We start from the raw sequence: 14,659 nt of genomic DNA on the forward strand, positions 1-14,659 counted from the left end.
TCTTAATATATTATTCGAATGAATTATCCAACATTTTGCCAAATTGGATGGAAAATCCAAAACCAAAAGCAAATATTTTTTACAGAAAAAATTAAAAAGGTGTTAAAAATTATGTTCTAATGCCTCCAGACAAAAAAAGGGCAAGCAGAACTAAAAGGGGGGAAAAAAACAAAAAAGATGAGAAGAAAACAAGCAAATATGTATAAATCTTTAGTAACTTAGAGAAGTGGTGTCTGTAAATATCTTGAAAGCAGAATAAGGGTAGTCAGCCTTGACACAAGGACTACAGCACCAAGAGCCCAATGGGACAATGAACATCCTGCCGAAGACAGAAGGACATTCTTCTTCCATTAAAACTCACATGACTGCAGAAATTATCTAAATTTTCCTATTTAGGATAAAAAAATAAAGATATGAAATTCCTGTCCTTGTCTTCTACTAACTCTCACTCTCCACTGTCCAAGAGTCTCTACATTCTATCTATGCAAAACTTTTCTATATTTAAATGTGCTTGTGTTTTTTATATGTCATCTTCTGCCCATGCAATAACTGGTTTCTGAATAGCCCTTAATTTATATTTTCATTATAACAATTAAATACATGCAATAATTGCCTGGAATTGCTCCTTATTACAGGAAATGATCACTGTGAAACTATCACTCTTCTGTCACTGCTTCACAGCTCACGTCTTAGCTCACATTTAAGGGAAGCTTCACCCTAAAGAAGCCTGTGATTTCCTGCAATCTCTTCCCTCTCCCGCCCAAAGTTCATGCTCTCAGATAAAAAGTAGCCCCAGAGCCTGCTTAAACTGGTATATTTTAGCTCAAACCCCAGTTTTTACATTCAGGGACTGGTCAGTGACCCTATCCTATGTATGGAATTTCCTTTTGTGCCTTCTCCTCCCTATACCTGAGAGCACTCTCTTGCCCCTGGATCCCTCACTTGTGAAATTGGCTTTGGCATTTGCTCTCATTGTACTTTTCAAGGTGTTGTAAAATAATTTCAAATATGTTTCTAAATAGATATTTGCACTTTTAGGCATTCATGATTTCAAATTTCAGGTAACATAACCAACAATACCACAGCTGAAGTGTTTCTGTCCTCAGGATTTGAGACCTAGAGCTCAGTAAGGGATTTGCTTCCACGCATTCTTCTAGGGCATTGTCATCTTGACAAGTCCTGACAAGTAGCCATAACACCTTCATCATTCATCAGTCATTTCAAATACACTGCTATGGCAATAAGTTACGTGGGTTTGCTTTGTTTTGCTTTTACTGCTCAAATATTTTTGTCTTCCTAATTTATTCCCCTTTGCACACAGAGCCTCAGTCATTTCCCCCATACAGGCTTGAGTAAATCTCTGATTACACTGCAGCATGTCCCACCTACACTATATTGAGTTGACACTGAAATTATTTTCATAATCTCTATTTATAGAGAAATCTTTTATGAACTTTGTAATAGGATAGATAGAGTACTGCATTACAAGTCTGGGTGATATATAAGATTTTTTTAATGTCAGATATTTGCAGGCAACCTGAGTAAGTATTACAGTAGATTAGCATAGATCATTGAAAAATTCTCTCTGTGAAAATACACAGAGAAAAATAAGTTAATTCACTCAAAATACATGCACTTTGTTAAATTCACCCGTGGTTTTGAATCAGGTGTTGAAAAAGATTTTTACCTTATACAACAGGAATCACAAATCCTATTTAACAAATTTATCTTGCCCTTTCTTGCTTCAGCTCTTTTTTTCTTCTTCTAGTTACCTGTTAATTCTTCCTGTAGTTTATCTTTTCTGTCATCTGTTTGTTGAAAGCATGGATTCAAATTAAACCAGGTGGCAAGGGGAAATTGTTCTCCCTTTAGAGATACAAGAAAGTGAGAAACTATTTTCTAAACTCTATTGGTTTCATATTAATTCAGAGTTCACAAATTTTCAAAAGAAACCTCATTATTTTTTGCACTAAACAGAGTCCCTTTGATTTAAGCACAGAAAAAACAATAAAATCTCCCATGAGTTAAGATATGCAGCTTGAACTGATAGACTGGTCTAGGACCCACAACTTGCTCTTTTAGGCAAAATATTCCATATTATGTATTTGTGAAGTTATTATTTAAAAATAAAAATCGTAGTAAATGAACATGTGCACAATATTTTCTGAATTTGCATAAACCAGTCTTCATTTTCTTTGCACAAAAGAAAAAAAGTATATATTTACTTCTGAGAGATTTTTTTGTTCTTTGCTGGCCTAATAATACATCTGTCTTTTGAGAAAGTCTTATAAACATTCAACATGTATTGAAAATTTGCAGTTTGGTTTTACCAGTGTTGCTCAGTCTAGCTGCCAGTACTCTCTGCTTTCTCCAAATTCTCAAGCAACAGAAAGCACTGGCATCCTTTTAATTTCTTGTTAAACAACTTTAGACTCTCTTAAAACTGTGGGCTTGAGGTTTGTTTTGCAGTTTTAAACTGCTGAGGACATGCCTGCTGGCAAAATGCAATACCAGCATTCCTGTTGTCAGTGAATGCTCTTGTATAAAATACCCACTGACTTCACATAGATAAGCTTTGAAGCACCAGAACCTCCCCATTCTTCCAGAAGAGTTTAACATTAACCTACACAATTTTGTTAAAAATATGAGAAAATAGACAGCATTTTGGAAAAGTGGAATGAAAACAAAAGTTCTCTGAAGATATGTAATGGTAACAGTTGGCTGATTAAATGGACAAAATGTACTTTAAAAAATATGTGTCAGAGCTTAAGAAAAATAAACCATCAATTAGCTTTGTTCAGTTTTCATACTGAAATCCATCTACTGCTTTAAAAATAGTCCTGTTAAACAGGATGCAGAGTGATATAGCTGAAATACTATTAGTTCTGGGATCCAAGATGAGGAACAGACTCAAAACCTGTTTGGTTATTGCATGTGCTCTGACCTAAAAACTATTTCTCTTTGTATTTTCAGTACAAACCTTTGTTACCCAGTATAAAAGGATTCTCACTGTTTAACCATCAAAATCTCTAGATTTCAATTTCATAGAAAAGTATAAAGAGTGTGTTCTTTTCTTTTGTTTAGAGATTTAATGTTTTGTGGGGTATTTTGAAAACAGTTTCAGGGATTAATTTTTGATTATTTTATTTACTGTACCATTATTACCTGGTATTCCTTATCAGCCTACTTAAACTATTCATGTTATTTTCAGTCTTTGATCTATGCATAAATTTAAAACATTTCATAGAAGAGTTTCTTAAAATCTTTCAAGAAGTTGTTCTTTGAGTACTATTTCCCACAATTAAAGGGTTTTGTCACCATACTAACAAAACTTTACAAATGTATCCATTATCTGTCTATGGGCAACTGGCCCACAGGAAAAGCATTAGTACAAATTGTGGAGTGATTCAAGGAATCAAGACGCTTCGTGCCTGATCCAACTTGGACAATCACCACAAAAGCAGCAGTGTCAGCCAAAGACAGGAATAAACAATCTGTAAATGATAGATTACATAGCCACCTGAAGCAATAATTGGCCTCCAGGTACCACAATAGAGAGATTCAGTTTCTCAAAGTTCTTTCTTATCTTTCAGTTCATACGCGGGAACATGATGTGCAGCTGAGAATTTGGCATTGACCAAAGGAGAAAAGAGGATTTCCAGCTGGTTCCCTGAAATTCTTCCTTTCATCAAGAAGCGCAGTGTGGTTAATGTCAAAAGAATTGTTCAAATGGATTAGCAGAGATCCAACTTCCTCTTGCAACAAATACATGAAGAGCATTTAGTGAACAGCAATACTTTGTTGCCCAGTAACATCTCTAGATGCTAAATTTTGGGCATAAACCTGAAAGTAAAGGGAATGGTAAAGAGTCATGACAATGAACAAACTTTGTAGGTGGGGAAAAATTATATTGTCAAATGTTCAAAGACATTACCACTGAACAATCAGTTAAAAATTTCCCAAAATGCAAAATGCAACTAAAATGGCATGTCTTCAGCTGCTCAAAGGTAAAAAGGCATTTTGAAGAATGACCATTATCTACATGGGAAGCTTTGAAAAAAGACAAGGACTTTATAACTCAAAATAAATGGTTGGTTGTCTAAGCCTCAGTCAAACACAATCTTTTTAATGGTAAGAGACCTTCAGAGGAGGGATAGCCGGCCAAACTCTGCAAGTGGAGCAGGGATCAATACTCACTCCAATGTACATGCTTCAGCTGAGTAACCATTACAGTCTGAGTGCAGTACAGAGAGAGGAAATCAAAGAGGTAGAGAGGAAACATGCCAGGCAGGTCACCCACCACATGCTTGAAATCCCTCTTAGGACTCCGTTATCACATTATATTGAAAAGATTATGCTTGCTCATGACATCAGTGAGAGACTGGGCTGTAAAGATGTCTATAAAATCTTTTCTTCTCATAACCATGGAAAAAGTCAAGATTGGGTGAGGGACTGGGAGATAAATGGTACAAATAGCTAAGAGAGTTGGCTCGCATCCTCCTGAACTCTTGCCATAAACAATGTCTGGGAATGGCCAGAGGCTCCTCCAGGAGAGGAGCTGTGCATGTTCCAATGGCAGAAAACTGCAATTTCCAGAACAAGCTCTGTGTGAATTACAACAAACTTGCACTTTTAAGATACCAAGAGAACACAATTGAAATGCCCACATCTAATTTCATCATTATTACTGTTTCAAATCCTCAGTGAACTTCGGAGAAAACTGACTTGGCAGATCTGACAGCTGCACTCAGAATCAGCTGGGAAAGTGCATTAGGTGGCAGAGATACAACATAGTTTTTAAGCTTTATGACACCAAGGCAACCCTTGGTTGTGGTAAACCCTCATTTTCTCCTTTATTCAGCATAGCTCACTGCCTGCCCTGTCACCTTGAAGAATCAATCAGTGGTAACACCTAAGTGACACATGAATCTACTCTTAAACATAGGATTTGAAATAGGAGGAATACAAGAACAGCTTAAACACTGTGCTCTCAAAATATCCTCAGTAATTACAATTCAGATGATGGGAGAATTGTTTTAAAAACACTCCATTCTCTGTGTTTAAAAAACATCAAATTGATATAAATAAAGCCTTGTCCTCGTTTTATGAAAATAAAAGATTTTTTTAATACTCTAGATACTCACCAGGAGCACTGAGAATACTAAGAGCATTTGGATTTTATAATGATGAATTAACAAGTAAACAGGAAACCATAATTTTTAAAGTCTCATGGGGCAGCTGAGGAATGAGAGCATTCTGGCCCAACATACATCTCTCACTCATCTTTATGCATACTAAATGATTACACTTTGCATAAACATATATATGTTTGAGCACACACATGTGAAAAGAGTTAGAAAAAAAATCCATATTAGCTTAAATAATAAATAAAAATATTTTTAATTGAATACAGTACTAGGGTAGTACAGTTAAAATTTCAAAACCTAAGAAGTTTCCACATGAGTTTGCACAGAAAACCTTACATTTTTCTTCTCTCTGCTACATGCCAAGACAAAGTTTCATTCAAAAATCATGCATTTATTACTCCCCCAGAGAGCCTCTGACCATTTAAGGCACAGGATGGACTGTTCTCAATGAAAAAAATCCCACTTAATGAAAACACATCAAAATATTTAAACATCTAAAAATATAATCTCGTGGTTTACTTACATGGTGCTATCAAAAATCTGTTCTGAATGCAGAGTAAGTTTCATAATGTCTTAATTCCATGGAGTTCATCAACATAGTATGCATTTTATGGTAAAAAGTTATTAGTTAAATAAGTTTAAAAAAAATAAAAACTACGAAATTGAAACTTACCAAGATAGATGTATGGGTTACAACTCAAAATCAAGTCACAAAAGCATGAAAGACATCTTCTCTTCTTCAGCCATCCTCTGTCCTTCAACATTATTGGCCACAAAGCAGGAAGGGATCCAGCGGGGAGCAGCTGCCTTTATGACACAGCCCAAATTCACCTTCCAAGCACTGGACACCTTTGGAAATAAACAGCAGAAACGATCAGCACTGCTGCAGCCCAGAACCGTGTAACAGTGCACATGAGTGCGCGTGTAACTCCTGTGTAATGGCACCGTTCAGCACGAGGTTTTCATCCCTTGTGTTTCCAACACCCTGTTTCTCCTCCTGCCCCAGTGCCTCCTTCTCCCTTGGCAATGCCAACAGCCACCCTGCCACCTGCACAAGGAGCCTTCCCCAGCAGTGTGATCTCCATCTTCTCTTTCCTGCTTGCACCCTTGGATCCAGAGTCCCAGGTCCTGGGCCCAATGCCACGGCAGCTCCCGGCCACACTGACAGCCCAGTGTGTCCCACGCCACTCGGGAAGGGACAGGTTCCAAGCCTGGCTCGGCTGGCAGGACGTTGGTGCTGGCAAGGGGTAAGAGCACACACATCATCGTCATGGGAAAAATCAACTGTCAGCTGCCCCACGTCTGACCACCTGCAAACAGGTTTCCAAATGCATAACCAGGGGTGCATTTACAAAGGAGCAGCCACGGGAACCACCTTGAGTGCCACAAACACTCTCTACTGTCCTTGCTCCCAAACGGGCAGGTAAAAAATGCACATATTTCTAGAAGAGAAAAATAGACAGGATCCCTTTTTAAGTCTATCCATTTGTTCTCCTTACCTACTATTATTCCTTCCTCTCTTGCCCCTTCCTGCCCCTCCCCCCACAAGAACAAAGCATTTACTGTGGAAAGTTAAAAACAAATTAAACTTTGGAGAAGCTATAGGTCATTGAAAACAGTATTTTATAATGGAAATTGCCAGGTAATTTTACCTAGAGCCATTTCTGCTTCAGCTGCCTGTAATAACTGCGATGAGCTGGAGTAGGCATTCAGGCCCTGGGGTGACAGGAGCAGTTAGGATGGACTGCACAGCTTTTGGGAAAGGCATTAATCAGGAAGTTCCAGCCACGTGGCATGTGGAACACACGCCTGTCATCCACTAATAACTGCTTGGTTATGTGATGCTGAACATTCTCATTTTCAACTGCTAAAGTGCACTAAAGGTTTCCTAATATTTGTCTTAACATACACCAGCCACCACAGAAAGACATATTAGTATAATGCTTGGGATGCAGGGAAAGCTGGAGTCTTCACCAGTGGAAGAGAAGCATGTCTGCCAGACAAGCCCTCTCGGAGGATACAATCTATGCTGTGAACTGGTAGGGAGCCTTGCTGGACCATGAAATTCCCTGGTATTTGTAGAATATTAATTGAAGAGGAAAGCTTTCCCCACCCCTCTGCCTTTCCCAAGCCTTGCAGCCAGTTGTTTACTGCATCAGTAGGGAAGCAGCAGAGTCATTCCCTGTGATCCCTAGGCCTTACTGATTTCTGTGGGAGTCCTCCACATCAGTGTGTTGTTAACATTATTATCTTACTGAATCTAAGACACAGCTCTGAACCAATGAAGAAGACAATAAATTATATCCCAGCTGAAACCAGGACAACATGCATTGAGAAACCTCCTTCTATATTTTTCAATTGCAATTTTAAAAAAAAAATCCTTCAGGGTCTTGCTCAACTTTATCTGAAAAACTTCTCCAAGAAAAAGAATTGCACCAAAAGAAGTTCCTCCTTCACTCTGCATATTAATTGCAGTTTCAATACAGGCACTTTATTGTAAACATAGACAAGAGAGAAAGGGAAACAGAAAAGCAGAACTAGCTATGATCTCATCCACATCCATGCACTGAAGGGAACTGTACAGGGTAGAGCTGAGACAAGAGGGGCAGAAAAACAAAGAAGCAGTAACTCCTCAGGCTATCTCAAACAGACAGCTATGCACAACTCACCACAAATTTAGGACTTCTCAAACCAGGATGAAATTATTTGCTCTCATTTGCAGCATTGTTTGCCTTTGCAGGACACTCTGCAATTTCTACACAAATAATATTAATTTCTGGACTGGTACTCCAAGTTACAGAGGGCCTCTCTGCATTCAGAAGATCATTTTGTTTTCAAACATGGAGGATGAGAAGGAGAACTTGTGATCTTCCTTTTTAAAACATATCTGCCAGGGATGGTCAGAAAAGGAAAACAGGAAGAGAAAACAGCCATCAGTGCAAAGCAGCTGAATGAACCCAACTATGGATATTTAGATACTTGATATTGCCCAAGTTAAAAAAAAATAAATTCAAGAAATATCTATATACACACATACAGAGAAATTTAATGTAAAATATCTATATTAATACATTTGTATTTTCAAAGCACATATATATCTACGTGTTTATGCACAAATATCTATGGATACATGTACATAGCAAAAATTTAGTAACTGCAATTTTGGATATGTTGTTATTATCACATATCTTATATATACCTAAAAAATAGACCTAAAAATTAAACTTAAAATCAAGTTTTTGTACCTGAACTAATTCCAACATTGTATTAAACACTGGTTTTGGAAATAATTACTAAAGAGAATGTACGTTAAACAAATATTTTTATCAATACACTAAAAAGGAACTTCCTACTAAGAGGATTAAAACATTTTTATACCAGGAAGACTTCTGTTTAAAATTTGTGAGCAAGCAATTGCTAATTTTTTTATTCAATAATTCCAGAATAATGTTTTCAATAGCCTGACAATGGATAAGAAATTTATTAACACATTTTGAACTGCAGAAAAAAACATTAAGAACACAAGATCAAACACCCAAAATATGGCAACACACAAAAAAAACCTAAAAAACAAAACAAACAAAAAAAACCCACCAGAACAAAACCAAAAAACCCTCAGATGGCTAATCAGAAATCAAAGTCCTGGCATTGATGTTTCAGAGACATTTCCCATTGAATTCAGGGTGAGGATTCCTCAAGCTGCAAGTTTCTTATTTTCAGCTGAGAACCCTCATAAGTGGCAAATGGAAATCAAAAAACAAAGACATGCTATTTTGTTTTGTTTTAATAAATTCAGCATCTGCTTGCCAGCTACAAACCAGAAATCCTTAATTTACACGAGTTGCATAGGAGCAGGCTTGTTTTCCTTCTCTGCATGGCAGCAAAGAGGCAGAATCTGGAATCCAGAGGCCTGTCAGAAACTGTGGGTTTGGCTTTGTTTCCAAGTCTCTCTTCAAATTGAAGAAAACTTAAGGCAAATTACAGTCTTTATTGGATTGCTATAGGTTAAAATCTTTATAGATCACATTTTAATTATTGTTGTTATTATTTTTAACCAATTTTTTTTTTTCTGGTAGAAAATAGTGATTGCAAGATTTCCTCTGAAATACCTTTTGATGTCTCAAAGTCTGCTTTCATCTCTATTTTCAGACACTTGCCTAAAGGACTAAGTTCTCTACTTTTAGCCAGTGGATACCATCTTCCTTTTGAGTAATTCTGAAATATCTTCTGTCAATTGCAGATAAAACTTTGTGTGATTATATATATATTTCCATTGTTCCATTTTGAGTGGGATGAAACTAAAAGCAAGATTATATGGCAAGATTTGCAGCTTTTCATATTCCAAATAATCCAAGTTCTAACTGAAGGATGAGAAGAGCAATCACAGCTGTTGGATTTTGGCACTTCTTTGTTTGGTTTTCTTAATGTTTGTTTGAGTATACCTCAGCCATATACTTCTCTCAACATCTCAAAAGAGTCAGGAATGTTCTCCTGTCTTTTCAACATCTCAAAAGAGTCAGGAATGTTCTCCTGTCTTTTCCTTCTAACCACTTCCAGGGATGATCGCTCTACCCACATACAGCAATGGTTGCTCTACGATGTAGCCTGATGATACCTAACTAAATGTTCTACTTCAGTAAGACCACCTTAAATGCAAGTAAATAATTGCAGCATTTCAAAAGCCTGTCTTGGCCCAGCAGCTTAGAGCAAACCATGGTGCCATGAGTCATATTTTATTTCAGGTCAGTGTACCTGTCTTTCTGTGATGGATCCTCTAGACACTACAAGGCATAAATGAGAAAAGATTTTATTAAATTGTAAGCCATAATACATGTCCATCAGAATAGAAAAGGCTGATTGGACCCAGCTGGACCAGCATGCAAACCAAAGGGTTCACATCTGCTCCAGTGGTGTGAATGGCTGCTCCTAAGAAGGATAACAATGCTCAGTTACTGGAGCTGAGTGTAAAAGGGTGTCTGCAAACAACACCAGAAGAACAAAAGAATCTGCAAGGAAATCAAGTCATTCACTGGATCTCACAAAACCATTTCATAAAGAAATTGGGATTTTTTGCTAATTTTTGCTTAAAAGTGTTTTTTAGTTTGACCGCAGCCACTTTTTCAATCACTGCATGAACAAGTTTGCATTCACTCATCACATAAGATACAATTCCTAGTCCCAAAGGCAAACCCAGGAGACACACACTGTGTGTTCCTCTATGTGTAGTCATTCTCTGTAAGTCCGATTTGGCAGCCTCCAAGACTCACTGGTGGTCCTTTTTCCCACTCCACAGGTCTGGACCATAGAACCATAAAGATTGGAAAAGACCTCTAAGATCACCAAGTCCAATTGTCAACCCAGCACTGCCACCACCACGTTCACCACTGAAGATGTCCTCAAGTGCCACATCCACATGTGTTTTGAGCACTTCTATGTATGGTGACTCTACCATTTCCCTGGGCAGTCTGTGCAATGCTTTAGAATTCTTTTGGTGAAGACATTCATTTAGATGCCCTAAATCCTAATCTAAGCCTCCCTTGGGGCAAGTTGAGTCCATTTCATCTCATTCTGTCACTTGTTACCTGGAAGTAGAGGCTCACCTCCAGCTTGGAACAACCTCCTTTCAGGCAGCTGTAGTGATAAGGTCTGCCCTGAGCCTCCTTTTCTCCAGCACAAACAACACAGTCTTCTCAGCTGCTCCTCGTAAGACTCGTGCTCCAAGAACAGATGGCACTGTGCTGTCCATATCTCTCATGGAAAGGTAGAGACAACGACAAGGAGCAGCTCTGTGGAAGGAGCTGGGGAAGGGATGCAATAAGGAGGTGCAGATGCAGAAGCAGCATGAGAGCGTGGGCAGGCAGCCCAGCCAGGGCTCCCCAACACACCAGCACACTCTGGAGAGAGGAAAGACCCCCAGATGGACTCTCATAGGACAGACTGAGCACTTAGGCCTGCTCTCTGGTGCCCCTCACTGTGATGACGTTCTCACATGTTTCTCTTCAGAGTCCTTGGGATCTTGCAGAGCTTTTATAGTTATTCTTCTTCTTTTTCCCTGTCTCCCTGCAGCACCCCTTCCTGACCTCCTGCCCTTACTTCTTCCCTTAGGTCTATCACTCTAGTTATACACTCAGAGGGGTTTTTCCCCCTCTTCTTATGAGGTTATTATGCATCCTCTTGGGATTTCTATTTTCTTTCCAACAAGACAGACCATATGTAAAACAATCTGTGAAAAGAATAATTTTAAGTTCTGTCACCAGACCAACTGTTTCCATGTTTCCTTCCTATGCTGTAAACTTGTAGCAAAGAGAGTGTCCCACATGCAATACATTTGTGCTCTGTGCATCCCTACTTCAGAAGGGGACTGTTCTCAGGGAAATAAATATTCCTTTAAGATGATCCCATAAGTTAACAGTGACAATTAAACCCCCCCCCAAAAAAAAAAAAAATCCACTCAGCTTTCTTTCCATATGCTAGTTAAAAGAAGTATTTATTTGCTGTATGTGCATATATCCAATTTTGCAGTCATTGCATACATGTTTTGTACATAACCTCAGCTCTCTGCTTTGGATTTGCAACAGCGTGTCCTGGGAGATGATTTACTCAGTGGCTCTAGCCATGAGCCTACCCAATCACCAGGATTATGATTGTCTAGGGACATTGCAGAACCCACATCACAGGCTGGACATGTCTGTCCACAAGACTTAGGCACAACAATACACTGGCCTCAGTGTGGCAGAATGATCTGTATCAAATCTTCCCAGCATTCTTTGCCTATTCCTTGCACTCTACAGAATTTTTCCTGCTTCTTTGTACAGGGATATTCAAATTCCATACAAAGTCATCACTGCCTACTTTGAGTTTTCAAAAGGACCCATCAGTAGGTGTTGCAAGCAAATGCAAAGCAAGATGGGTGCTTGACATGCTCAGATTTATATCTATACCATTTTTGCATAGAAGCAATGGCAGAAGTGGAAGGAGAAATTATTCCAACCTTAGTTCCAGTACAGGCCTCCTATAGCAAGCTTAATCAATTATAGTTGATTGAAAACACTAATCTACTTCCATTCAACTAACCTAACTGGCTAAACTAAAAAAGGCATGTGGTGGGAGCAAACAATGTTCATTAAAAAGGAAACATTTTAAATTTTAAAAAATGAAATATTAGAACAAATTACTGTTATAAACAGCAGTGTTTGAAACTACCCATTTTCAGATCTCTTTCAGTGATTCTGTGGAAAGAAGTAAAAAACATGGACCTGGTTAGTCACTATGGTTGTAAAACATTTCCAGTTGTTTATTATTGTTAATGTCATGACTAGAAGTTTAAAAAGGTTCAACCAGTTGCTGAAATTGGAGTGAAACTTTAAAACAATTTGACTTTTTAAGTCAGAGTGTTAAGACTGGGTTTGCAATTCCCTGAGAGAGACTGAGACTCTGAGAAGTGGTAACTGAAGAAATAAAACAAAGCATAAAACCATTCCACTTTCTATGTGAGAAGACATAAGGGAGCTTCCTTATTTTGGTCACTTCCTCTTCTCTGTTTCTCACCAACAGACATACACATATGCACAGTATACATACACCCCCAGACAGCTCCTGAGCCTGTAATCCTCTGCTGAAAATCTTTCTTGCTGCTTTAATGAGGTGAATTCTCTTTGGAATGAAAGAGATTAAATAACAATTCCAGCACAACAGAACATTCAAGCCTGAGGCAGAAATGAATGGCCAGTGCAGGATTAGGGTAAATAAATAAATAAAAAAGGATGCAGAAGCAGTGTCAAATCAAAACTTTCATCAAAATATAGCTCTTGCATGTCCCTGTTTCCAGCTGGCCATTAAATTAGTTGAGTCCTGTTTGGGCTCAGAGATCTCTTAGAAACTGCCCTGTGAGGTTATGGATAAAAGGCTGACAAAAGAGGAAATTTCACAAGAAAAAGCCTGGTCACAGAAGTCTTTGCTTTATTAACTCACAAAAGAGGACAACAGAAAAGGATCAAAGACCAAAGTATTTAGGGAACAGATTGAAATAGAAGAGTACTAAAATTGAATTAACACTATAGCTTATTTAAATTTTTAGTGTTTGAAAAACACTATATTGCCTAGCACTATACAACACAGAGGAATTAGGGAACAGTTGGTTTTGTTTAATCAGGATTACATGAACTTTTCATTTCTATGTTTTATAATTCTTTAGTTCATGACTGGGATCATTTGTTTCTTTTGCAGTGCCATTAGGGAAGGTGCTGCAGCACTGCAAATAACAATAATGAGATCATGACTCCCACTAATCTGATCAGGGCTATCAAATCTAGTTCCCCAGCACAGAATGTAACCATACAGCAGAATTTAGACCATACCACAACTCCACCAAAAACAAGCACCATCCACCCTATAATAAGCTTAAAGCCTTTCACATACAAAATAAGAAACCTCAAGAAAAGCAATTATATCACAGAAAGGGGAAAGAATCCTACAACAGCAGGCAATTACTTTGGTGAAAATGTCTAGAGATCGAGAGGGTGCCTCGAGCTGCATCATTACAGCCGCAGCACTTAGGCTGAAAATTTCAGACTGCTTCTACCAGAAAAAGATGATGTGCTGGCTGGGAGACCACCAACAGTACCAGAGACCCCAGTAACTGCAAGTACCAGAAAGTGCACAAAATCAGAACAAAACAAAATTAAGCAAAATAAAGCAAAACAACCCCAAGCAACAGCTCTTGTTAATTTGATAGAAAAAAATCTTAACCATTAGTTTAATTTTGGGTGTGTGAGAAAGACACATCACTGAGTCACCTGAAACTGAAAATGAAGCAAACAAAGAAAATATTCAGAAGTTGACATAAGGAATAAGCAAAACAGAGCAGGAAGGATGGCCCTTGTAGATGGCTACTGGATAACAAGTGTCAGTGTTTGTCAGTAAATAACATGAGCTAAAGCAAAATCCACTTCCATGCCTCCCCTGAGGGCATGAATAAATCCAAACACCAAATTCCTAAATGTGTTATGGAGTTGATTATGGAAAATTGCATTAAATGTTCATAGAATTCCCTCCATGTTGATAGCAACAACCTAATGCTACTGGTGCTATATGGCAATTATTCATACTTTAAAGGCCATATAAACAGATGTATGTTTGGTGGGGCAGAAATTCAATTAATCTTACACTTCCCTAGATTCAGTGATCCTCCCTCTGAATCTAAATAATTCCTTATTAAAAGGAAGAAGGAAAAGTGAGAAACACTGCTTTAACCTGTAGTTTAGGACAAAACAAAAAAAAATCAAGAAATTCCCCTTACAATTTCCAGAAGTTTCATTTTGATTCAAAAATTAAAAAACCCACAAAAACAAACAAACAAAAACCAAAAACGAAAACAAAAAAAAAAAAACCCTCACAACCTTGAAGAGCATATAAACATATTCAAGACTCCAGGCCTCACAGTGTCCTTGGTCTAACCAAAAAAAAAAAAAAAAATCAGGATACATATCCTTTTATCTACAATAAACTCATAA

At 37.9% G+C, this 14,659-nt stretch overlaps 1 long non-coding RNA gene across 1 annotated transcript in view; it reads right to left on the reverse strand.

Moving 5' to 3' along the window:
* Positions 1-420: 420 nt before the first annotated feature.
* The window catches only part of LOC135296320 (uncharacterized), a 28,150-nt gene continuing 13,911 nt past the window's right edge, over positions 421-14,659 (reverse strand). The window contains exons 2-5 of the long non-coding RNA XR_010358390.1: positions 7,817-8,034; positions 6,196-6,589; positions 5,821-5,996; positions 421-3,843 (exon numbers count right to left, since the gene is read on the reverse strand). This is a non-coding gene — a long non-coding RNA (uncharacterized LOC135296320). The remainder of the gene's footprint in view (positions 3,844-5,820; positions 5,997-6,195; positions 6,590-7,816; positions 8,035-14,659) is intronic.

Source organism: Passer domesticus, chromosome 3 (assembly GCF_036417665.1).
Source record: "Passer domesticus isolate bPasDom1 chromosome 3, bPasDom1.hap1, whole genome shotgun sequence".
NCBI classification, from domain to species: Eukaryota; Metazoa; Chordata; class Aves; order Passeriformes; family Passeridae; genus Passer; species Passer domesticus.